At 48.0% G+C, this 24,602-nt stretch overlaps 1 long non-coding RNA gene across 1 annotated transcript; it reads right to left on the bottom strand.

The window, feature by feature from the left end:
* Window positions 1-12,251: 12,251 nt before the first annotated feature.
* On the bottom strand, window positions 12,252-17,369 carry LOC134481151 (uncharacterized). The gene is made up of 2 exons (XR_010056460.1): window positions 13,334-17,369; window positions 12,252-12,882 (listed from the first exon to the last, which is right to left on the bottom strand). It is a non-coding gene; the product is annotated as an uncharacterized LOC134481151 (long non-coding RNA).
* Window positions 17,370-24,602: the final 7,233 nt, after the last annotated feature.

Here is a 24,602-nt window from a genome sequence, read left to right as displayed (position 1 = left end):
CACAACAATGGGCCTGAAGATGTGAGTCAGCATGAACCCTTCCCATTGTTAGTCAGGTACTTGATGACAGAAATGAGAAAGGCAGCTGATACATAGCCTTGCCATGGCCAACTGGGACCACGTTAAAGTCCCGTCCCTCTGTCTCTGGGCTTCACCCCTCACTGGCCATCAGCCGATGGATTTGAAGGTGTGTGAATTAAGCCTCGCCCAGGTGAATGGTTTTGTCAACCTGCCCCAGACACTCGAGGCTCCTGCAGCCTGCTACCTGCAGGCCTAGAGACCAGGAAGCAGCCATAGTAAGCCACTGGGGGCGGGGGGGGGGTGTTGTTTTTCAGCATCCTGATAGCCAAAGTGATTCTCTCCACTTTCACATCTGCTCTCTTATTAAAGCCTCTCACTGTGTCACAGGAACACCTGGGGCTCTACCTCTGTCACCAGGGGATCATCTCCTTAGCCCGTGCCACAACCACTGCCTCTGGCCACTTGGCATCCAGCTCTCTGCACAAGGGTTGGACTCAACTTTGAAAAGGGCCCGTCTCGTTTACCGCAGGGATATGAGCCCACAAACCTAGCCTAGACAGTTCTATTTTGCCCATCCACAGATGGATATCAGAGAGCGGTTTTCATCTCAGGTGCACTTCCCCTTCTGGCTAGCCCAACATTGCTCCTGTTCCCCAGAGAAGGGAACTCACCAGGTGATGAGTGAGATGAAGGGTTGCGTGTGCACAGAGATAATAATACCATACCTGCAGGGTAAATGATGGTCAACAGACAGGCAGCAAGAAACATCCAGGCCAGGCCGCCATTAGGCAACACGCTCACAGGCAGGTATCGATGGCCTGCGTGAGCTGGCTGGGTGCTCTCCAGAGATGCAGACAGAGCGTGTGATCGCCAGCTTAAAGACACTGTTATGAATGTGTTCTCCCTCAGGTGTAACCCCACTGTGTGCTGACTGTATGCTCTCCCTCGGGTGTAGACCCACTGTGCGCAGGCTGAATTCTCTCCCACGTGTATAAGCATCTATGGAAGTTGCTATTGGGGCTCTCAGACCCTCTGACTTGGAGCACCAACAGCCTCTCCAGGCCTCATCTTCTCTTTTGTTCCTTTGATTCAAGATTTTCCATCCTGCATTCACCCTCCAGGGCTGTTTCCTCCCCCCCCCCCCCCACCTTCAGATGCTGAAGTGCTGCCTTCTCTCTCTTGGGTGAACTTCTCACCTGCTTGCTTGGGCTTTGCCTCTGAGTCTCTGGAAGCGCATCTCGGTCCGCATCCAAGCACTTGCCTCCTCTCCCCATTATCCGAGGATTAGCTCAGCCTTGGGACTTGGCTTCTCCCTTGGCCTTTGCTTTCCAGGACGTCTCGGTTTTCAAGAATCACTGTTTTCCTCTTGGAAACGGTAACAACAACAGAGGACAGCACTGTCCCCTGTAAGTGCACATTAACCATCTCAGAGCAGGGTACTGTCACTGCCCTCTCCAACTTGAAGCTTCTCCGTGGCTTCCTACTGTTTCATTTTAAAGCGCGTGTGCATGCGTGCATTTCTACGTGTGAGGGAGCACAGGCAAGTGTGTATAGGTCAGAGGTCAAACTCAAATGTAGTTCCTGGGAACTGTCCACCTTCTTCTGAAGGAGCCTCTAAGATACGGAGCTTGCTAATTAGGCTAGGCTGGCCGGCTGGGAAGTCCCAGGGATCTGCCTGTCCCCACATCCCCAGTGCTGGATGACAAGTGCCTGTCATTATACCTGACCTTTTTTTTTTTTTTTTAAACTTGGGTACTGGGGTCAAATTCAGGTCTTCCTGATGCAGGGCAAGCACTTTACTGAGCTATCCCCTCAGCCCCTAGCTTTCTAAAAACAAAACAAGATACCAGCTCTCAGCCAGAGAACAAGTCTAACGAGATTGATTATCTCTTTGCCCTCTTCCTCTCTCATCAACCAATCTCTCATCCCAAGTGACTCCAAGCTGCGTCACATAGACATAAAGTAGCCAGCTAGGCCTGACAAAAGGACGTTTCATTACTAAGGGCATGTCCTTGAAGGGGGTCCCCTTCCTTCCCAACTGCCCCCGTGTGAACAGCTTTGCTCTGCCATGCCTCTCACAGAGGCACACACTCTGCTTCGCCCTGGTCCCCACAGCAGCACTGTACTTCCCATTGATGCCTCTTCATTCACGATCCCAAATAAACATTTTCTCATTATCTCAAGCCACGGGGACGGGAAACTAACTTGGATCCATGGTAATTAAAATATGCCATCTTGGTGCTGGACGGATGGCTCAGTGGTTACAAGTGCATGGTTCCCTTCCAGAGGACCCGAGTTCAGTTCCCACTGCCTATCCTGGCTCTCCGCTGGCCCCTCCATTCCTGTGCACATAGTCATGCTCACGTATAAACACAGAATAAAAAACAAACCTAATCCAGCTGTGTGGCCCATGCCTTTAATCCCAGCACTCCAGAGGTGGAAGCAGGTGGGTCTCTATGAATTTGAGGCTAGCCTGGTCCACATAGCAAGCTCTGAGACAGCCAAGGCTACTTACACAGTGAGATCTTTGAGTAATATTTGGTTTCAGACCCCAGGATGAGGGACTGAGGTGCGTGTTTTACATATCAAAGCAGACCTGGCCTCCAAGTTCTCCCAGCATCCCTCAGTCCTTACCTGGCATAGCCTGCCCCCAAACCGAGCCCAGGGACTCGGCTGTCCTTCCCACAGAGGCTCCTCCCTACATAATCCAGATGTTCATCGTAAGGCTCCCTCCACCCCCACCCTGGTCTCTGTCTATCCCCCTGCCCCTTTCCCATGGCGACTTCCCTGACCTCCTTGCCTGATTTGCCTGCCTGAGAGAAGTTTCCCAATAAACCTGCATTTAATATAATCTAATCTGGCTTGAACTGGCTTCTTTCACCAGCGGAGAAACAGCTTATCGCATAATACTAATAACTCTAAAGCTATCTTCAACATGCCGCATATTGCGTGGTGGTCTCTTTCTCCGCTACTTGACTACCTGGATGTCTGCTCTCCACCCTGCTTTGTGGAGCAGCCATGTCCCCACAGCCTTTGAATCTCCTCTTCTCTCCTTCTTCAGAGAAGCAGCCCTTGACCCTCCCTGCCACTGTGCTCCTCCTGGGAGCGCTCCCACCGCCACCTTCAGTACGGTGTGGTTCTGTCGTTCATTGCTGGCATTTGGTGAATGAATGAATGGAACTGATGGATGAATAAGTGGAGACGAGGGTGGGCATTGCTCATGAAAGACAATCTTGCAAAAACAAAAACAAAACAACAACAACAACAAAAAAAAAAAAAAAAAAAAAAAAAACAAACCTGCTCTTAATCCAGTGCAGTTCATGAAAGAGATCTGAGGCCAGGTACCTCATGAATGGCGACCATGCAGCCTGCTGAGCAGGAAGGATTTGAAATGGGAGAATTTGAAACTCCTAAATCACGTTCCTCCTCTTCCTAGAAATGTGTGTTATTCCTTTGGGTGGTCTTCGAGAACCTTCTACTAAATAAAATTCAACTAGTTCTCACTTAGTTAAATCCTCAGGTGCTACATGAGTTTCATAGAAAGCAAGTGCGGTCCTGAGTGCATGTGTCCTGTTTGCTTGTGGCCCGTTTGACACAGGCACGGCCATGTCAAAGACCCAGTGCTCAGACCCACGGGAGTGGCAAAGCTTTCCTGGGTTCAGGTTCAGAGGGATGGCAGAACTTTCCTCTGGTTCAAATGCACAGGCTGACCGCGTGTGCAGAAAGTGTCCACTATAGCCATCTCCCCCAGCCCCATTGGCTGCCTCCTTGTTTACAGCCTGACCGCTGTTCTCCTACAGAGATCGTCCTACCAAGATGAACTAACCCCGACTCCTTGCTCAGCTGTAATAACCCTGCCTTCTTGTTCAGCTGCAATAACCTCGCCTTTATGTTCAGCTGCAATAACCCCGCCTCCTTGCTCAGCTGTAATAACCCCGCCTCCTTGTTTAGCTGCATTCAATAACCACACCTCCTTATTCAGCTATACATAACAGTCCCCCTCCGTGTCTATCCGTAGATAATAGCACACCCTCCTTTCTTCAGCTGTGTGCACTAATTCTGTCTCATGATCCAGCCCTAAATCCTTCGCTATCTCCATCTCCCACCCCAGGGGTGAAAACACAGAAAAAAAACAAGAGAGAAACTTCTTCAGAGATTAATGGAAGCATGTGGACATACAGGCTGAGCTATCGTTCAAATCTGCCATCTTCGAAAGCTTCATTCATGCGTTCATCTATTCATCCCAGAAATACTATGGAGAAGTCCACTACGTGCCAGGCACCCAAGCACACAATGAACAAAACAGACATTGCTTTGCCCTAGAATACTGGGAACTCCCTACACTCGACTTTGAGGAGAAGCCCTGGGTCTCCTGTGGCTTCTAGCTGCCCAGTGTGAGAAAGGGGCTCTCGGGGAGAGGTGAGGAATACAGCATATTGTGGGGAGGCGTGGGGAAATACAGACACCATGCTCTCTCTCCTGTCTCCATCCCTCCTCCTCTGCTTTGGGTGGTGGGATTCAGGTGATGGGGTGAGAAGGGGAGGCAGAGCAGATCTCCAAAGGGTCTCCACTGCAGTGTGAGATGGCCTCTTGGCCCCATGCCAGCCTAGGCCCTGGAGGCTGTGTCTCCAATAGAAATATTCAGATTCATTGAGGACAGCAATGGCGGGCGGCAGGAGGCTCAGTTCCACCCGCTGCATCTTGTTACATTTCTTTCCTCTTGTTCCTGATCTCCAGAGTTTACCCATACGTTATTTAGGAGCTTAGAATCCTCATTCCTGCCCACCCCACCCCACCCCCCCCGCCCTTTAATGAGAGTCTGTTCCTTAGAGATATTACACATCCTTCTCTCTTCCCCAGGCCATTACAGAGGGCATGAACAACACAAAGTTACACTGCGATTTCAATAAAAGCCATGTAATCTCTTTCCAAAGCACCACTCTGCTTTAAAAAGTCGATATTCCTCCAGCGGCAATTTCCTATGATGTCGTTAGTTTAACGAAATAAAATCTGAAACACACACACACAAAAAAACCCCAAGTTGTCGGGGTTGGGGATTTAGCTCAGTGGTAGAGTGCTTGCCTAGCAAGAGCAAGGCCCTAGCAAGGCCCTGGGTTCGGTCCCCAGCTCTGAAAAAAAGAAAAAAAAAGAAAAAAGAAAAAAAAAAAAGAAAAAAAAAAAAGAAAAAAAAACCAAGTTGCTACAAGAGCAGCGGCATTCCAGTGTCCCCTTCCTTCCCTCCCTCCGATGATTCTAAGACGTTTCCCCTACCTCACAACATTGTTAGCTAAGTGACAAGGTCAGAAATGCTGTTAAATGTTTAAGGGGAGAAATTAGAGCCTTTTGCTGATTAAACGACAGACTCTGCTTCAGAGCGTGAGCATCAAAACAGGTGTGGGCAGGTTTAGGCTTGGTGGTGCGAACCTATAGAGCAGCACTAGGGAGGCTGAGGCAGGAGGAGGAGAGCTCTAAGACCACTTGGGCAGGATAAGTAGATGTGGTCTCAAGAAAACAAAAGAAAAAACAAAACCCCCAAACCAAGAGGCCAGGTGTGGTGGCCCACACCTCTAATTCCAGCATTAAGGAGGCAGAGGCAGGCAAACCTCTGTGGGCTTGAGGCCAGCCTGCTCTACATAATGTGTCCTGGATCCGCCTGGGTTACAAGGTGAGACCCTATCTAAAACATGGCGGACAATGACAAAAAGAGTTGGGGAGAGTTTCCTGAAGGACTTGCAGGTCTGTTACACAGAGAAACTATGTTTCAAAAACCCGGACACATAAGAAGTACTGGGGAGGTTCAAGTGCGTGTATAAGATTTTGGGTTCCGGGTTGGGGATTTAGCTCAGTGGTAGAGCCCTTGCCTAGCAAGCACAAGGCCCTGGGTTCGGTTCCCAGCTCCGGGGAAAAAAAAAAAAAAAGGATTTTGGGTTTCACTCCCAACCCAGTAAAAGGAAAAACAAGACTACCCCCCAACCTACCCCCCAAAAAGCCCTAAGTTCCTGAGCAGCACCAGTGTCTAAGCAGGTGGCTTCCCTCTACTTTACGCTCCAAGATGGGAGGAAGGAAAGGGTGTCCTAGCAAGAGAGGCTGAGTGCTTGGAAAGGTACCTCTGAGGTAGAGCTGCCTGGAAAAGCCATTCTCCCCTCTCATCAGCCTACTTTGATGTGCCCTAGTCCATCCCCGTGCCAACCTCCGCACTGGCACCCTGGGAAAGTCAGTCACTGGTGACTTCCATGTTGCCAACTCTGAAGGAAGCTTTGGTGTTTAGGGTACAAAACTAGACACTGGTCACTCCTCTTTCCACAGGACTGTGTCCCCAGTACTATCACAGTCAGCGTCAGACACTAACTTGACATAAACCTACTTGGAAAGAGGAAACCGCAGCTGAAGAATTGACCAGATCAGACTGGCCCAAGGAGGCATTTCTTTCTTTCTTTTTTTAAAATCTACTTATTATATATAAGTACACTGTAGTTCTCTTCAGACACACCAGAAAAGGGCATCGGATCCCATTACAGATGGTTGTCAGCTGCCATGTGGTTGCTGGGAATTGAACTCAGGACCTCTGGAAGAACAGTCAGTGCTTTTAACCTCTGAGCCATCTCTCTAGCCTGAGGCGACATTTTCTTAAGTGCTAATTGATACAGGAAGATGCAGCGTATTGTGTGTGGGACCATCTCTATGCAGATGATCATGGACTGTGTAAGAAATGTAGCTAAGAGTCAAGTAGAGGTGATGTATGCTTTTAACCTCAGCTCTAGGAGGCAGGGGCAGGTTATCTCTGTGTTTGAGGCCAGCCTGGACTTCACAGAGAAACCCTATCTTGAAAGAAAGAAAGAAAGAAAGAAAGAAAGAAAGAAAGAAAGAAAGAAAGAAAGAAAGAAAGGAAGGAAGGAAGGAAGGAAGGAAGGAAGGAGAGACAAAGAAAGAAAGAGGGCTGGAGAAATGGCTCAGCAGTTAAGAGCACCCGACTGCTCTTCCAGAGGTCCTGAGTTCAAATCCCAGCAACCACATGGTGGCTCACAACCATCTGTAATGGGATCTGATGCCCTCCTCTGGTGTGTCTGAAGAGGGTGACAGCATACTCACATACATAAAATAAATAAATAAATCTTAAAAGAGAAAGAAAGAAAAAAAGAAGGGGAAAAAGAGAAGAGAAAAAAGAGAATAGTTAAGCAAGTCAGGGAGAGCAAGCCAGTAAACAGCATTCTTCTGTGGTCACTGCTTCAGTTCCTGCCTCCAGATTCCTGCCTCGGCTTCCCACAGGATGGGCTATAACCTGTGCGCCATTAAACCCTCTCCTCCCTGGCTTTTATCACAGAAACAAGAATAGGGGCACAGCAGGTGAGCGCCTGACTTGGTGTCTAAGGCAAGGTTTTCGTGCTACTTCTTGACCTTTCAGGGCTCGCTTGGTCCTTGTCTCTCTGTAGCATGAGCTGCTTTCTCTTTAAGTCATCTGCTCACCAACGGTCCCTGTCCCATCTCAAATGATGGCACAAAGAGTCCTTGAAGTCTCTTCCTCAGTAGGGTCATGCCCTTTCTCTGTGTCTCCGACGAGCGGTGCCAACATCCTCCTGGGTACCATTTCCCTGGTCCACCTGTTGCTAGGTAACTGCAGCTCACTCCTGTGTTCTGTGCTCCTCTACCTAACCACTCACTCACTCTCGTCTGGCAGCATCCTCTTCGCTGCTCTCTGTTCCCTTTCTTGCCTCTTGCTATTAGTGGTCCACAAAGATTCTTTGAGAAGCAGAATTATGTCATTCTCCTGCTTAAAATCCTTCAACGATAGCCCTCCACCCTAAAGAGAAACATCAACAATGTCCCGTCTGTTCTGCTCTCTGTTCCCATCATGGAATGCATCCCATGACTGTCTCCTGCCAGATCCTTTCGAACCCATCACAAGGGCCATGCAGAAATTTCTGGGATTTTCAGAGATCATTCTTGCCCCCAAGGCCTTTGTGTTCACCCACTCCTCTGCGAGACACTCATTTTATTTTCTTGAGTAGCCCCATTTTTCTTTTCACGAATGGCTCCAGTCCTCAGACAACCATGGCTGACTACCTTCTCTATTCTAACGGTTACTTCTCCACCGTGCAAATGACTGTCAGTATATGGGGCGTGTGTGTGTGTGTGTGTGTGTGTGTGTGTGTGTGTGTGTGTGTGTAGCTTTCTTAAACACTTAAAGACGCTGGAGGTAGAACCATGCTATATCCCAGGACATGCTCAGAGAATCCCATCTCTCTTTTGTTTTCAAATTGAAAGAAGCTACATTTAAGAGAAATCTTTTCCGGGGTTGGGGATTTAGCTCAGTGGTAGAGCGCTTGCCTAGCAAGCGCAAGGCCCTGGGTTCGGTCCCCAGCTCCGAAAAAAAAAGAAAAAGAAAAAAAAAAAAGAGAAATCTTTCCCTGCATGTGTCTGTGTGCACACACTGCTGGCAGCATGCATGTGGCAGTCAGAGGACACCAAGGCAGTGCTCCTTGCTGCTGCAAGTGCCAGGATAGCTGGAAGGTTCCAGGCATTCTCCTGGCTTTACCTTCCCCATAGGCATGCTGGGATTCCAGACAAGTGCTACTCTGCCTGGCTCCTCCCATTTTGTGGTTCAGGGCTGGAACCAAGGGCTCGGCTGAGCTCTGCTCCCTGCACAGCCTACCTTTTAAAAGATCTAAGAGGGCTGGGGATTTGGCTCAGTGGTAGAGCGCTTACCTAGGAAGCGCAAGGCCCTGGGTTCGGTCCCCAGCTCCGAAAAAAAAAAAAAGAACCAAAAAAAAAAAAAAAAAAAAAAAAAAGATCTAAGAGGAGAAAAACTTCTACAGGGAGGCAATCAAAACAGTTCCTAGCAGAATAATAGGCAGAGTATCATTGACGTGGGAAGTGGAAGCTGCCTTGGAACCCTCATCTATACAAGCAAAGGGGTTAAGATAAAATGCACATTGCTTTAAAACACACACGCGTACATGCGCACACGTGCACACACGCACTGCACACATGCACAAAATTTCACTTGCCGTCAAGACCAGCTTGAGAGCAGTCCCGGATCCCTCAACCAAAGCCCTAGGGAGTTTTGTAAAGAGAATCTTCAGAGTGAAGGCAGGAGATGGGATTCTTTAAGGTGAAGCTAAGAGATGTCTGGAGTGAGCTCGTTTCTAACAGTCTCTCTACGCGTGTAGGTGTTTTCCAGCCCTCCCGACAGTTAGAACTTTATGCTCACGAGTGAATCATAACATACATGAGGCACTTTTGTCCTGGATGGCCACCTGAGCCTTACCTAGCCTTTTGACCCGGGGGCACCCTGTCTGGTATATGATGCTTCATGCTGATCTAAGCACGCTAATCAAGGTGTCTGCAGCCCATCTCCTCCAACCTTGCAGGGGGTGTGTGTGAGTGTGTGGTGGCAGGATCAAACGAAGCTTCTCACATGGTAGGCAAGCACCCCACGCTGAATTACACCCCAACTCCTTTCACCTGCTTCTCCCCAACTGGGTTACGGACTTTGAGGTCAGTAGGGAGAGTGAAGGACCTGCCCATCACAGGACACATGGTCACCACCACACTCTACACTGTGGGCAGCAGTGGCACTCGGCTAAGAATGGTCCACTGACTTCTCTAGTTCCCACAGCTAGCGGGTGTGGGAACCAACAGCTGAGTCCTATGAAGGTCACAAGGCTGTGACTGAAGCCCTTCACCCTTGGTCTTCCTCTCTGGTGACAGGAACCAACAGGAACTGTGCTTTCACACTCACGAGCTCTGAACTTTCTGAAGGAACGAGGTCAGAGCGGTTTGGGGCTGTGCCAGGACTGGGGTGGGATTTAGAGGCCCGGTTCAGTGCTGCACAAACTATCTGGTGCTTCCAAACTCTGAGCGGGGTGGGTGCTCCCTCCATGCTTGCTCCTGGCTGGACACAAGTGCAGAAGGGCTTCCGGTTCTCACTCCTGCCCTCCAAGAGGAGAAAATGAAAGCCGTGGACACACTTGCAGAGGCCTTCCCTACGTTCTCCTCCCAGTGAACACGATGACGTCCAATCGCAGATGTCCCATTTGTAAATGACATAGGGCTCCCCTTCCCACTATCAAAGCTACTGTTATCGATGCCACCACCAGGGCCAGCGGTCAGGGAGTCTTAGTGAACTCTCACCAGTGGTAGCTTCTGGTGGATTTTACACTTACAAAGAAGCCAATGGACTTCGGGGGAGGGACAGACAGCAATGTGACTTTAAAAGCCACCATGGCCTTTGGGGTTCAGAACTACCAAACTCAAGAACTTTTGTTTGTTTGATTGGTTGGTTGGTTGGTTGGTTGGTTTTCAAGACAGGGTTTCTCTGTGTAGCCCTGGCTGTTCTGGAACTCGATCTGTAGAGTAGGCTGGCCTCGATCTCGCAGAGATCTGCTACCTCTGCCTCCCGGGTGCTTGGATTAAATAAAGGCCAGTGCCACTACTTCCTGGCAACCTCAGATTGTTAGGAATATCACAAATATTTGAAAGAATTACCTTTACATGCCTACTATTTTTAAAGGTATTTTGGATGCCCCATTCCTAAAATTGAGTTTTAAATACAACTCCAGACTGGTTCCACTGGGCTTATGTCCTACCTTATTGGGTTTGCTTCTGTTTCAGAATTCAGATAAAAGCTACCTGCTGTTAAGTTGGATGGCTAAAATATGCAGGTAACAAATATGCAGCTAAACACATGTGGAGATGCTTAAAGCAAACTTCCTTTGGGAACAGATTGCGATGGTTTGTACGCTCCCAAAATGCTGTAAAAAAAGCCACAATCAAATCCCTCACAGGCAATGGCAAATCGGAGGGGCTGCCACAACCAATGCATCTTTCAAAGTCCAAAATGAGTCATGTCGGCCCTCCTAGCCTGGGAGTTGATTTTGAACTCAAAACAATCCAAATCCCACTGTACATCACAATAAAATGCTAATGACGACCAGGTCTTGTACTTGTTGTACGTCTCATGAATTATAGCCAAAGACCAAAGAAACAGAGAGTAGCAAACCTTGTCCCCAGCATCTTAGGGAGTTATGCACTAACAAACAGGAATTTCACTTGTGGTTGTGTGTAGAGGTCAGAGGTCAATATTGCGTGTCTTCCTCAATTCCCTTTCCACCTTAGTTTTTGTATTAGGGTCTCTCGTTGAGCCTGAAGCTCAAATCTCGTTGAGATTTGACAAGATTGGTTCCTATGGAGTGTCTTAGGGTCTGCTGCTACAGCCAAAAGCAACTTGAGGAGAAAAGGGCTAATTTTGCTCACACTTCCAGTTAACAGTGCAACGCTGAGGGAAGTTAGAGCAGTAATTCAAACAGGGCAGGAACCTGGAGGCAGGAACTTGGGAGGGGCCACGGAGGGGTGCTGCTTACTGGCTCGCTCCTCCTGGCTTGCTCGGCCTGCTTTCTTCCAGGATCCAGGACCACCAGGGGGTGGCTCCACCCATAATGGGCTGGGCCCTCCCCCCACCAATCGCTAATTTAGAAAATGCCTTACAGGTTTGTCTGCTTACAGTGGGCTCCTCTGGAGGCATTTTCTCAATTGAGGTTCCCTCCTCCCTGATGACTGGAGCTTGAGTCAAGTTGACACACGGCTTAGCCAGCACAGGGAGTCCCCGGGGATTCTCTGGTCTCTCCCTCCCACGCGTGCTGGCATTACTGGTCTGTGTGGCTACACTGAGCTTTCACATGGGTGCTAAAGACTGAACTCAGGCCCTCATGTTTGCAGGGCAAGTAATGTATCAAATGATCTATCTCCCCAACCATTTATCGTTCCAATTTTAGTATATGTGCTGCCGAAGCGAGCACTCCCCAACCATTTATATATGAATAGATCCAATACATATATATCTGCTGATTCCTTCCATTTTCCTGTATTTATTTAATTATTTTACTTTACGTACGTGAATACACTGTCACTCTCTCAGTCACACATCGGATCCCATTACAGATGGTTGTGAGCCACCATGTGGGTGCTGGGAATTGAACTCAGGTCTGAAAGGGCAGTCAGTACTCTTAACTGCTGAGCCATCTCTCCAGCCCCCCATTTTCCTGTAAATGTCACGATTTTATTCCTCTTTACAGATGAATAACCCCTAGTTGTTTTTGTTTGTTTGCTCCGTTCCTCACGTGATGGCCATTAGGCTGGTCCCCCTTCTCACCTCTTGTGAGGAGGGCAGCAAGTGTCTTTGTAGTGTGTTGGTACGGGGTACTTTGGACAAATGCCCAGGAGTGTTATAGCTGGGTCATATAACAGTTTTATTTTTAGCCCTTTTGAAAAACCCCATACTAATTTCCATGGAGATAGCATCAGTCCGTACTCTCCCCAACAGTGTGTAAGATACCTCCTTTCTCTCTGACCACATAATTTTACACCTCAGGCACCTGACTTTTAATACAGTCTAATTAAGTATTCCTTAAACATAATATAAAGGTGGCGGTTAGTGACCCAGCCTTGAAATGCCATTTCCTCGAGAGTCACTCCTGGTGTTCCTGGAAAACCTCACTCACATGTCTGCAGTCCTGCTCACTGTACACGCAGACGCAGGTCACTCTACCGGAAGTAGTGCATGGGCTGCTCACCTGCTTCTCTTGCGTCCCTCAGCATCTAGCAAATGCCTGATGCACAGTAGGTGTGTTGGCTTGAGTGGAAAATGCCCCTCACAGGCTCAGTTCTCTGATTGGTGGAGATTTTAGGGGTAGAAGGCGCGGCCCTGCTGAAGGAAGTGCGTCATATAAGGGGGTGGGGTTTGAAAGTGCATAGCCCCGCCTCACTTCCAGTTCACGCTCTGCTTCCTGAGCTTGCTTGCAGTAGAAGTAAGGTTCCTTAGCTTCCTGCTCCGGCCATGCTTCTGCCATAATGGACTTTAGTCCTCTGTAACATAAGGCAAAAGAGATGCTTTTATCTCTAAGTTACTTGTGGTCAGGGTATTTTATTACAGTAACAGAAACTGATACAGACGGTGGGTGTTAAGGACTGAAGTGCGTCCTGGGCTCTAGGCTGATATGTTGATGTTTTAACCCTCAGTACCTCCAACAGGCCCTCACTTGAAAACAGGGTCTCTGCAGATGGCATTAGTTACAATGACGTCACAGTAAATCCCAATCCAATATGACTGGTATCATAAAAAGAGATTTGGATACAGACAGGGAGATGTAGAATGAACGTGAAGGCAGATAGGCGTCGGTCAAGTGCCAGGTAGCCTCGGGGGTTGGAGGGAAGCCCAGAGCAGAGCCTCTTTGGTGGTTCTCAGAAGAAAAAAGCACTGCAGACGTCTTGTCTCCAGCTTCTAAAGGCAACAGATCTCTGTGCTGAAGGCGCCTACCCGGAGACCCTCTACATGTAGTCCTAGCAAATCCACAGCTTTGTGATGAGAACCAGCAGGATCTCAGCAGAGACAGCATGGGTGGTGGTGGCCTGTGGTTTCCGTTCCAGGGAGTAGCTCCTGAATTTGATTCTCTGAGCTCCTTACCTCACTTTCACTGTCACCTCTGGTGACATCAATGTGTCGCCATAGGTGACCGGATAAAGCTCTCCTCTCGCATTGTGCAGGATGACCTACTGTACCCAAGAGGCTCATATATTTTATGAGGTGCAGTCAAGGTTGCTATTTGCGAAAGCTGATGCATCCCAGTAATAAAGTGGGAAGCACGCCAGCTCCAGGATACAGCTAAATACAAGGGGTCAAGGCCTGAATGGCGAAGTAAATTAATTAAATGAAAATTAATGTTTTTAAATCTTATGCATATAAACATTTGCCCGTGTTTATGTTGTTACACGTATGTGCACCCTCAGGGGTGAGAGGGGGACATCAGATGTTATTCTCTCCCCTCTTCTCTCTTCCCACCTCCGGTCTTCGTCCTGCCCCCTCCCTCTTCCTTTGTACTTCTGTCATTGGCTGATGCCGGGCCAATATCGGGACCATGCCATTGAGTCTGTGGAACTGCGAACTAAGTAAGCATTTTTTCTTTATAAAACTAACCTTCCCCAGCTTCCGGAAAAAAAAAAAAAAAAAAAAAAAAAAAAAAAAACAAAAAACAAAAAACAAAAAACAAAAAAAAACAACTAACCTTGCCCGGGCTACTCAGTCACATTAACAGCAAAAGAATTAATATGCAATACACCATGAAAAAATAAGTTCCTGAGAAATCTGCTACACAAAAAAATCACCTTGTGAAATTTAACGTAATTAGGCCCAATTTCCTCACATTTGGGAACTAATGTCTCTTCCTCAGAGTGGGGCCAAGATGATGGGGCCCAACCGTGGGAGGCATCCTTAGAGGCCATTGGTGAACTTCCCACGGAACTTTGACTGCAGGACTGGGAAGCCTCTATCTTTGGTCTTATGAAGAAAGGGGTGGGGCCAGATTTCACACAATGACCGAAGTGTTCTGCCAAGTCAATCATTCTGCAGGCTTCATGAGCTTCTGTCCTTTGGCACGGATTAGCAGGGCCTCCAATGAACCCATCATGGTGCATACTCTGTCCAGCCGCTGACCTTGGACCCTACACTGAGTTCTTTCTCTGCTCTGTCACCAATCGGCCTTCGCTATGGCCAGAAGGGCTTGATAGACAAACCAGTAACGGAACATATGTAAGCTGTTTATTCCACCCATAAAGCACAGGCTGGCTCTGAGGAGGAGCCGTGTGACAGGAAAGGTAACAGCCCCCATCCATCATTCAGTGTAAGGATCAGCTGGCGGTGGGGACTTGTTTCCAGCAACTGAATAAGCCATTTCACCTGTGTGCAGTCAACCTTGTGGAGAAAGGCAGCCCGACAAAGACATGGCTGAAGTTGAACTAACGTGTGTTCATGAGCAGTGAGGCTCTTGATGAGGGGCGGGGCTTTCCTTGGAGTCTTGGAAAGGAATATTGTACTCCTTGGTCCAACCTGCACATTTCGGAGCTAAGGAAACCGTGGATGAAGCGATGCTGGTATCACGGCTGATCAGCAGAAGAGCAGAGAAAAGCATCCTGACTCTGTCCTGTGTCTCCATGCATATGATGACCACAGATGTACAGAGAAGCTCTGAGGTGGGGAAGGAGACAGCGCTAATTGTGAGTTAAAGGACCTGGTGCAGGTGGGTACCGGACGAGGAAAAGCCAGAGGCTAACTCGGCCAGGAATGAGTGCAGGCACTTCCTGTTTCCCAGAGTCCTCTCTTCCTGCCAGTATCCTGCCTCCTATTTCCTGCCTTAGCTCATTGGCCATCAGCTTTTTTATTGACAGGTGATGCTTAGATTCTACAGTGTCACACTGAGGGTCTAGCTCAGGGGTACAGTACTTTTCGAGCATGAACAGGGACTTTAATCCCTTCACTGTGAGGAAACAAAAACTATAAACTCTATACAGAGAAAAATGTCTCCTTTTTAGGCTGAGGTACAGAACCTACAGATAGGGAAGGCTAACACCAAAACCAGGTGACCAAGCCAGCTCAATCCGTCTATGGGTTCTTCGGGGAAGGAGCAAGGATTAAAATAAAAAGAGTTAAATAACACTGTAGCATGACCCCAGCAGGTTCTGAGGTGGAAGCGGGTTTATCTTTCTCCTGTCTGCTTTTATATCATTCTGAGTACATGCAAAGAAATAAGGTTAGTTCTAGGTCAAGGCAATAAATAAGTCCTGGATTCAGGGGCTCATCAAGATGATCAGGATCTTGAGCCTACTTCCTTGTCCCAGCCCAAAATCAAATTCCCGCCAAATTCCTAGACGCTGCCCCAAGAGCTCTCCCCAATCAGGCCCAAGCTTAACCAGAAAGAAGTCAGCAGTGTGCATTAGTTAGTGAACAAAGGTTAGACCAAAAACCAGGCCCCCATCTTGGCCAAAGCGCTGTAACAGTCAGCAGGTGTCACACAGAGAAGTCACATGCAATTGAGGAAGTCACAGCTTTCAAGCCAGAAACCACAACCTGGCTGAGCAGCAAAATGGAGGCTTCACACTCGGTTTTGCTTTCCGCACACTTAGCTGAGAGTGGAAATCTCACCTGGGGCCATCTGTCAGGGGAGCCCTCTGTGGAGAACAAAAGCATCAGATCTTCACGGGACGGTTCTGAGGAGCTACCCTCCAGAACCCACTGTGTAAAAAGGAGACTGTTTCTTATTTCTCAGCTAAAGAAGGGTCATTTCAGAAAGTGACTTTGAGATATATTTTTTTGGACATGTCATGTGTGCCTCGTCTGTCACAAGAGGTCCTACAGTGTATTAAGACTGGTGCAGGCTTGAAGCAGAATCCATAGGCAGAAAGGAGAGTAATGAAACGTGAACTCAGAGTTCGGCAGTACTGAATGGCTGAAGTCCACAGGTAGAAACTGGGTCTCCTGCCCTCAGATCCTTACAACCTCTTCCACAACTCGACCCAGGCTGGGTGCCACCTAAACGGTTAGCATTGAGAAAGCTGAGTGCAAGGTAATGAGAGACTGGCAATAGCCAGATGGGGCACTATGGAGATTAGAATGGGGTTACTCGAAACGGAAGCACCCGTCGTCCAAGGAACCAGCCAGACTTCTCCCAGTGAGAAGTAGTAGTGATCTGAGAGCAGATCACTACAGTTGTTTTGTATACCCTCCTAATGTCCATCCCACAGGAAGGCTTTGCCCTGGTCAATGATACCCATCTCTCAGGGCGGATCACAGTCACTCGAGCCTTTCTTGGCTCCCCAAGACGCATAGGAATGGGGGAGGGGCACTGAATAGGATCAAAGGACATTTCTCTATATGTGCTTTGAATGAAAAATCTCCCAATGAAACCTACTGTTTTGTGTAATTAACATATTGCCATCAAAATCATTAAAGAGGCAAGTAATTAAATAACTGTGTGGAACCGTAGGCATCAGCAGCAGGCTTTCCCCTTCCTCCCGCCTGGCAAAATGAGACAAAGACTTCTGAAAGACTTCCTGGGAGTCAGGGGTGATGTGAGCAGGTGGATGTGTAGAGGAGCAGGAAGATGGTGGAAAGGGAACCTTGAAGGGGCATCCTACCAGAAAACGTGTAGGGGATCAGCCGAAGCCCAAGGACAAGCCCACGTGGTGACTTTAGCCACATTCCTCCAGCTAGGCCACACGCGGGGTTCCTGGGTCAAACCAGCGGAGGTTGCAGGGGGGCAGCTCTGGCCAGAGAGCCTGAGCCTGCACACGCGGCTTCCCCTCCTCCCCTCTGCCCACTCCATTTCTTTGACTTCAAGACCACTATAATCAGAGAACTGGCATGTAAGTTTGAAAAAAAAAAAAAAGATCAAAGCCCTAAACGTCAGCTGAGAATCAAAGTGCTGACAAAAGAAAAGCAGTACGGAAACTGAGAGGAAGTGCGGGTGAAGACTGTGGGACTGTTCACACGCGCAGAAGAGAGACCAGACAGACACAGGGCTGGAGAGGGCCGGAGGAGAAGCGGGGCTGGGGTGGGGGTGGGGTAAGGGGGTGAGGGTGGGGTTGACAGAAGGGGCTGGTAAGGGGGTCACAAGACACAAGGATGAGTACAAAAGACAGGTCTGGTGGCCTCTGCTCTTATGGCTCTAGGAACTCTGAGACGGGGTTGGGGCGTGGGGGTTTGCTTTAGCCCAGGAATCCAGTGTCTATCAGGGCAACAGAAGAGAGGAAGAGTGGTGAAAGGAGGAAGAAGGGAAGGGGTGTGTGTGTGTGTGTGTGTGTGTGTGTGTGTGTGTGTGTGTGTACACGCGCACACAAATCTTCCAGATAGAATTCAACCCACAGACTGAAGGTATACCTCGTGTTCTTGGGAATTTTGGTGCTGAAGTTTCTATGCCAAGACAAACTAGGAAATGTCCAATGTCCAGGCACCCAGGGGGGAAAAAAAATCAGTTGCAACAGAAACAACTTAGACGGGCCTGTGATCTCTACAATAATCAAAGACCAGAGATTTGATTATTAAAGGTGGACTGCACACCTTTAATCCCAGCACTCAGCACAGGAAAGTAGATCTCCGAGCCACAAGAACAGGTAATTACCACCAGTCTCTCCTCCTCTTCCTCCTCGCCTTCTACCTCTTCCGTTTCAAAATTATTCTTTTTTTTTTCCTTTTCTTTTCTTTTTTTTTGGAGCTAGGGACCGAACCCAGGGCCTTGCACTCGCTAGGCAAGCGCTCTACCGCTGAGCTAAACCCCCAACCCTCAAAATTATTCTTTCCACAATCCTGGAAAGGTCATAGGAAAGACGTTTCTAATGACAGAGACGCTTTTTGGGTGTTTTGGGTGTTTTGTTTGTTTGTTTTGTTTTTTGTTGTTTTTTTTTTTTTCCCAAAACTGTTTGCCACATTACAGGCAGCTCTGGCTGCCCCGGAACTCACAGAGACCTGCCCACCTTAGGTCTCCTTTATCAGTCCAGCTAAAGTGAAAACCCATATATGAACCCAAGGTTAAGAAATATGGTTCTGGGGGCTGGAGAGATGGCTCAGTGGTTAAGAGCACTGACTGCTCTTCCAGAGGTCCTGAGTTCAATTCCCAGCAACCACATGGTGGCTCACAACCATCTGTAATGAGATCTGAGGCCCTCTTCTGGTGTGTCTGAAGACAGCTATAGTGTACTTATATATAATAAATAAATAAATCTTAAAAAAAAAAAAAGAAAGAAAGAAATATGGCTCTGGACTGGCATGGTAGGGTACGCCTTTAATCCCAGCTCTTGGGACAGAGAGCAGGCAGATCTCTGAGTTCGAGGCCAGCGTGAGCTACATACATACTGAGTCCGTGTCTTAAAAAATAAACTAGGTGCAGGCCAGGGCAGGCAGTGCTACGGTGAGCAAGTATGTGGCAGAGAGATAGGAGCGGAAGAGAAGCGGTTTGTGCATGTCAGGAGAGAAGGAACTGTAAGGAGCCTGAGTGAGAGGCCTGTGCTGTGACCTGAAACCATGGCGATGTTTGGTCCCAAGCTGCCGCTGACGGCCATGTCTGAGTCTGTGGCCCTACCACAGAGAGTCTGTGCCAACGTCCGTGACCAAGGCTACCACAGTTGGGGGCTGGGAATCGCCGCTCAAACCATATTAACACCGATCTCAGTTAAGCGAGAGTAGTTTATTGAACGCACACCCTAATACTCAGCGTTCCAGATCACAGAAAGGCCTTGGAAGCCTAGCTGAGGTACTAGTCTGCTCTCGGGGCAGGCTTTTCATAGAAGAACCGGGTTCAAAAGTGCAAAGGCAAGCGGTGAAGTGCTACAGCGTTTTTGGCTAACTAGACGAGGTTTTATCAGCTAACCTTTAAGCTGATTGGTTCTGAGTGAGAGGTAAGAGGGGTGGTGGACAGGTGGTGAGCAGGGGAATTTCAGAACAGTGAGATAACAGGGTACAAGTGATTCAACCATAACTTTTTGGCTTATTAGAAGCATTCTTCAGTGTCAGCTCTGAATAATTGCTTCTGGGAAGTGGTGCCTAAGAACCTAAACTTAATTTCACCTTATCAGCAAAATGGAGACTGAATACAAAATGGCTACAGTCACGTTAAAAGGAACTGACCTCACCAACCACCAAAGGCTAAGAGGACATCTACGGTTTGGGCTGCTGTCTGAGGCCATGTTGATGTCCAAAGGCTGCACTAACTGGCCGGGCTCCTCACAGCTACAGCAAGGTAGCACAGGTGACCTGGCTGCAGGAGAGCTGTCACTCACCTGGGTGTTCTGCGAGAGCCGGCCCCAGTGGTATGGGCTTGGGAGAGCTGGCAGGCTGACCAAACTCAGCCACCACCCAGGCCCAGATCCAGAGCTTTGAGTTGGCCCATCCCCCAACATCTACCTCATCTGTGACCTGCTGGAACATGTGCAGGGGTCAGACCTGCAGATTCAAAGCCGCAGGGTCTCCGTGACACAGGCCGGCAACAGGACATTCGAGAGGAATCCCTGTGAAGATCCAGTATTGATAGTGTAGTGGAAGTCAGAGGCCTTAAACCAGATCAATGACTCATCGCAAAGGACATTTGCCAGTAAAAGTGTGGGCAAAAGAATATGCAGTGGGACCCACAGTGACAGGTGGCAACTTCCAGAGCAAGATGGCGTTGGCTTTTTAATTTTTAATTTTCTTTTTGGGGAGGTTACAAGGGTGGAGGGCAATGAATGGGATTGGGGTACACGATGTGAAATTCACAAAGAACCAGTAAAACGTTATAAAAACCAAAAAAAAAAAAAAAAAATGTCGTTCTGCCTGTTATCCACTTGAATTCTCTGTATGAACAGAAAGTCCTCCCCGTGCATTTTGCAAAACATTTCTATGCCTTGGAACCTTGGGTGCCTTCAGTTCTTTATAATCCAAATTTCTACAAAAAACAAAGAAATTTATAATTCATCAGATTAGAAATGTGGGAGGGGGGTCCTCTGCCAAGATGATGGTTGAGGTTCACTCATGAGCACAGTGGTGATACTGACAGATGCCAATGGTCTTGGGAAAAGTTCCAGATGCTGCGATCACTGTCCAAGGTTGCTCACATTATGGTCCCTGCTTAGCTATCCAGACTTAGCTTTCTTTTTAAAAAATATTTATTTATTTAAGGTATATTACAGATGGTTGTGAGCCACCGTGTGGTTGCCGGGAATTGAACTCAGGACCTCTGGAAGAGCAGTCAGTGCTCTTAACCACTGAGCCATCTCTCCAGCCCCAGACTCTGCTTTCTTAATTATTCCTGCTCTCGCACCCTCCAGGCTCTGGTCATATTGAGGGGCTAGTCGTCTCCTGGCCAGCCCACACCCCTCACACTAGGGGCTTTGGTATTTCCATTCCCACAATGCCCCTCTTTCTTCTCTGCTGCCCCACCCCCATCCCCAGATCCTTATTCTTCTCAGTTCAGGAATTTCTTTGGACAATGCTAGGATAGAGTCCAGAATCTTCCATGTGCTAGGTGAGAACTGTGCCACTGAGCTACATCCCCAGCCCTGATATTTTATGTATGAAAAAAGTACACACAACACTGAGGATAAGATGCCCTCATATGTTTGAATGCTTATTCTCCAGGAAGTGGAACTGTTTGAAAGGATTAGAAGGATTAAGATGTGTGGCTTTGTTGGAGGAAGTGTGCCATTAGGGGTAGCCTCTGCTGTTACAAAAGCCCAAGCCAAGCCTAGTTCCATCTCCTACCCTCCAACTCCATTCAGATCAGGTCATAGATGTCGCCATGTCTCCAGCACCACACCTGCCTGCCACCATGATGATAATGGACCAAGACTCTAAAGCCACTGGGCCAGCCCCTGGTTAAATTCTTTACTTTATAAGAGTTACCTTGGTTATAGTGTCTCTGCACCGCAAAGGAACTGTAACTTAGATAAACACATAGATGACCATTTACATTTTTATTAGCATTTTTCGTATTTATTACATACATTTAGGATATCATATTACCATCACCATTTCGTTTACATGACCTTTTCTTCCCTGTCTACAGTTCTACAACCATTGAATACCTCCCTCTTCCACTCCCCCTGTTTGATGGCGACAGCTACAATGTTGGCTTTCCATTCTCTGTGTGTTTACTATTGTAGGCGTCTGGCCCTGACTCCTTTCACTCGGCAGCACTGATGCTCATTTCAGAACCTCCCTCCCTCTTTAAGGCTGACTATCCGCAGGCTCTGTGTCCATTCATATTTTTGCCCCCTGTCAGTTCACTGATGGGTGTTGGGTTTGTCCTCGCCTTTGTGAACAACGCTGCCATGACCTGAGTTGGGCAACTTGCCCTTGTTTCTAGGATTTCGCTTAGACAGCAAGTGCGGGTCACTCAGCCCTGATTTCTTAACTTCGGGCTCTGTGTCTACCCACTGTATTCTCGAGAGAGCCTGTGGCTTATCACAATGGCCGCTTCCTCAGCTCTGTTTTCTGGCTTCCTGAGAGTGGAGACCATTTCATCTGACTAGGGGTCTTTAAGGCTTCCCCTAAGGCTTGGGTTGAAAGGAGCAATGGCTGTTTTGAAAGGCCATTTATTAGTCAAGGCTGCAGCACTTTGGTAATGTTTCCGGGCTACTGATGAGAGAGAGAGAGAGCGAGAGAGCGAGAGCGAGAGCGAGAGAGAGAGAGAGAGAGAGAGAGAGAACAGTTATCCAGTAGACCATAGAGTTTGCTTTGTTACTATGTATTGTAATGCTAAATACTGGCCCCCAAGGTCTGGTTGCCCTCAGGAATGAGGAGATCCTCCTGTACACCAAGTGATGCTATGTAATCTTGCCCCTCAACTTATCCCTGATTGGTCAATAAAGATGCCTACAGCTGGTAGCTAAGAAGAAGAGAGGTAGGTGGGGGTTCGGTTCCCAGGCTTGGGGTTTGAGGTAGAGACCACGAGAAGGGAGAAAGGAGAAGATGCTATGGGGTAGGCAGATTGTGAGAGCATGGCCATGAGGGCAGCAATTGGAGTAGGAGTGACCCAGGCAGAACAGGGCAAATGATATCTTGGGGGTTACTGACGAGGAAGTAGACAAGATAGCGTAGAGGGTTGATATCTGCCCAGCTCTACTGCTTTTAAGGCCCATAGTAAATATAAAGATTTTTTTGTCTTTTATTTGGGAGCTAAACGGTCTAAGGTGGAGTAGAACCCCCCTCCCCATTAATATTCACCATCAACAGTAGGCAACCTGTAGTGAAGACTTAGCACAATCTTTACCTGATAGGGAAAAGGAAAGTGGGACCCATACAAAAGAGGGTAGTAGGCATGGATTGTAGCTCTATGTCCAGCCCATGTCCATCCTGGACCTGAGTTCAAACTCTAGCAATCTGAAGGCAAAAGGAGACAGAACTTGAGAAAGGGGAGGAGGGGGAAAGCTGGGGGATGGGGAGTGGGAGGAGGGGGAACCAATCAGGTAAGTCTCTGATGACATCATACCCTCCAGCATACTGCCAAGCCTTTAAGTTCTTGGTACCTTTGGGTGTTAGTCCGAATCCCCCAGAGAAACGGAACTAATGGGATGTGTGCAAAGGAAGGGTTTTGTTAGAAGGAAAGGGCTCCCACAGTTATGGAGGTGGGCAAGCCCAGAGTCTGAAGTGAGAATTTTGTTTGTTTTTAAAAACAAGTTATGTTATGTAAATATGTTTTTGCTTTAATCCCAGGTATGCGGTAAGAAGCCGCTTCACAGCAGGTGATTATGATTTGCCTCATGCACTAGCAGGGGCGTGATTTTTGCCAGCTGCAAATAATTTGATTCTGGGGACTCCGGAGAGGGTATAAATGGGAGAGCACCGAGAGGAGCCATGGAAGCTGCTGCTCCCCATGCTGCTGCTGCTGCTGCTGCTGCTGGTTCTTGTTGTTTTTGCTGGTTTGATATTACTGGATTGTTGAATGCTATGACAATGAAGTTTGGACTTTCCCCTAGGAACCCACTGCCCCTAATCAACAGGAAGTAGTCTATTTTGTTGGCTAAAAGAGATCTATGCACTCCCCTCCCCCAACCTTCTTTCTTTCCTACCTACTGTTGGGGAGTTGGAAGGGATTAGAATGTAATAGGTTGGAAGGGCAGTAGAAGAACCCAATAAAGCAGCCCAGAAAATACACCAGCCAAGGTCTGCAGCCAGTAGGCTGGGGCCCAGACAGCTGATGGTGAATGTTCAGTCCACAAGGACATATCTAGGAAGAGCCTGCGCTCTAGGCTGTGCTTGAAGGAAGAAAAGGGCAATGAATGTCCTAGTTTGAAGGCCAGCAGGCAGCAGAAATCTCTTAATTCAGTACCTTCAACTGCTGGGCTAGGGTCTGCCTGCATGGAACATAGGGGATCTGCTTCCTGCAGATCGTGCGTGTGATTTCCTAATCCAGATGTCTGAAGATAGGATGAGGAAGCAGTATTTTTTTTTCCTGACATATGGAGGGTGCTTATTAAATACTTCCTTTTGCTTTGTTTTTATTGAGATCTAATTTATAGCCTTATCTCAGTTTCTGACAAAAACAGTTCAGTGGAGGAATGGTTGATTTCAGCTCGAGTTCAAGGGCACAGTCCATCATAGCAGGGAAGGCAAGGCAGCAGGAGCTTGAAGCAGCTGCTCGGGTCGCACTGTGTTCCAGTTAGGAAGAAGAAAGCAATGGATGAATGTTTGTGCTCAGCTCAGTTTTTCCTTTTTATATATCCTCCAGGACCCCTGGGGAATGGTGCCACCCACTTGGGCAGGCCTTCACATCTCAACTAACCTGATTGTGGTGGTTTGAGTGAGAATGGCCCTCTTAGGCATATATGTTTAAATGCTTGGGTACCAGTTAGTAGAACTGTTGGGGAAGGATTAGGAGGCGTGGCCTCATTGGAAAAGATGTCACTAGGGTTGGGCTTTGAGGTTCCAAAAGCCCATGGCAGGTCTAGTCTCTCCCTTTGCTGCCTATGGATCAGGATGTAAAGGTACCTGCCACACTCATCACCATGATGATCATGGACTAGCCTGAAACTGTAAGCAAGTCTCCAATTAAATGCCTCTTTTTATAAGTTGCCCAGTCATGGTGTTCCATTATAGCAATAGTAACCTTAATTAGGACACCAATAGGCCCTTGTAGAAGCTAACCTAATCTACATAATGCCTCACGGGTGTACTGGGGCTGGTCACCTAGGTGAACCTAGAACCTGGCAAGTAGACACTTCACACCTATCATTCCAGTCTCAAAATAAGTAACTACCATTAACACAAGATATAGAACATTTTAGGA

Source organism: Rattus norvegicus, chromosome 12 (assembly GCF_036323735.1).
Source record: "Rattus norvegicus strain BN/NHsdMcwi chromosome 12, GRCr8, whole genome shotgun sequence".
NCBI lineage: Eukaryota > Metazoa > Chordata > Mammalia > Rodentia > Muridae > Rattus > Rattus norvegicus.
The sequence above is the reverse complement of the archived record's forward strand: the minus strand, read 5'-3'. Positions and strand labels throughout refer to the sequence as shown.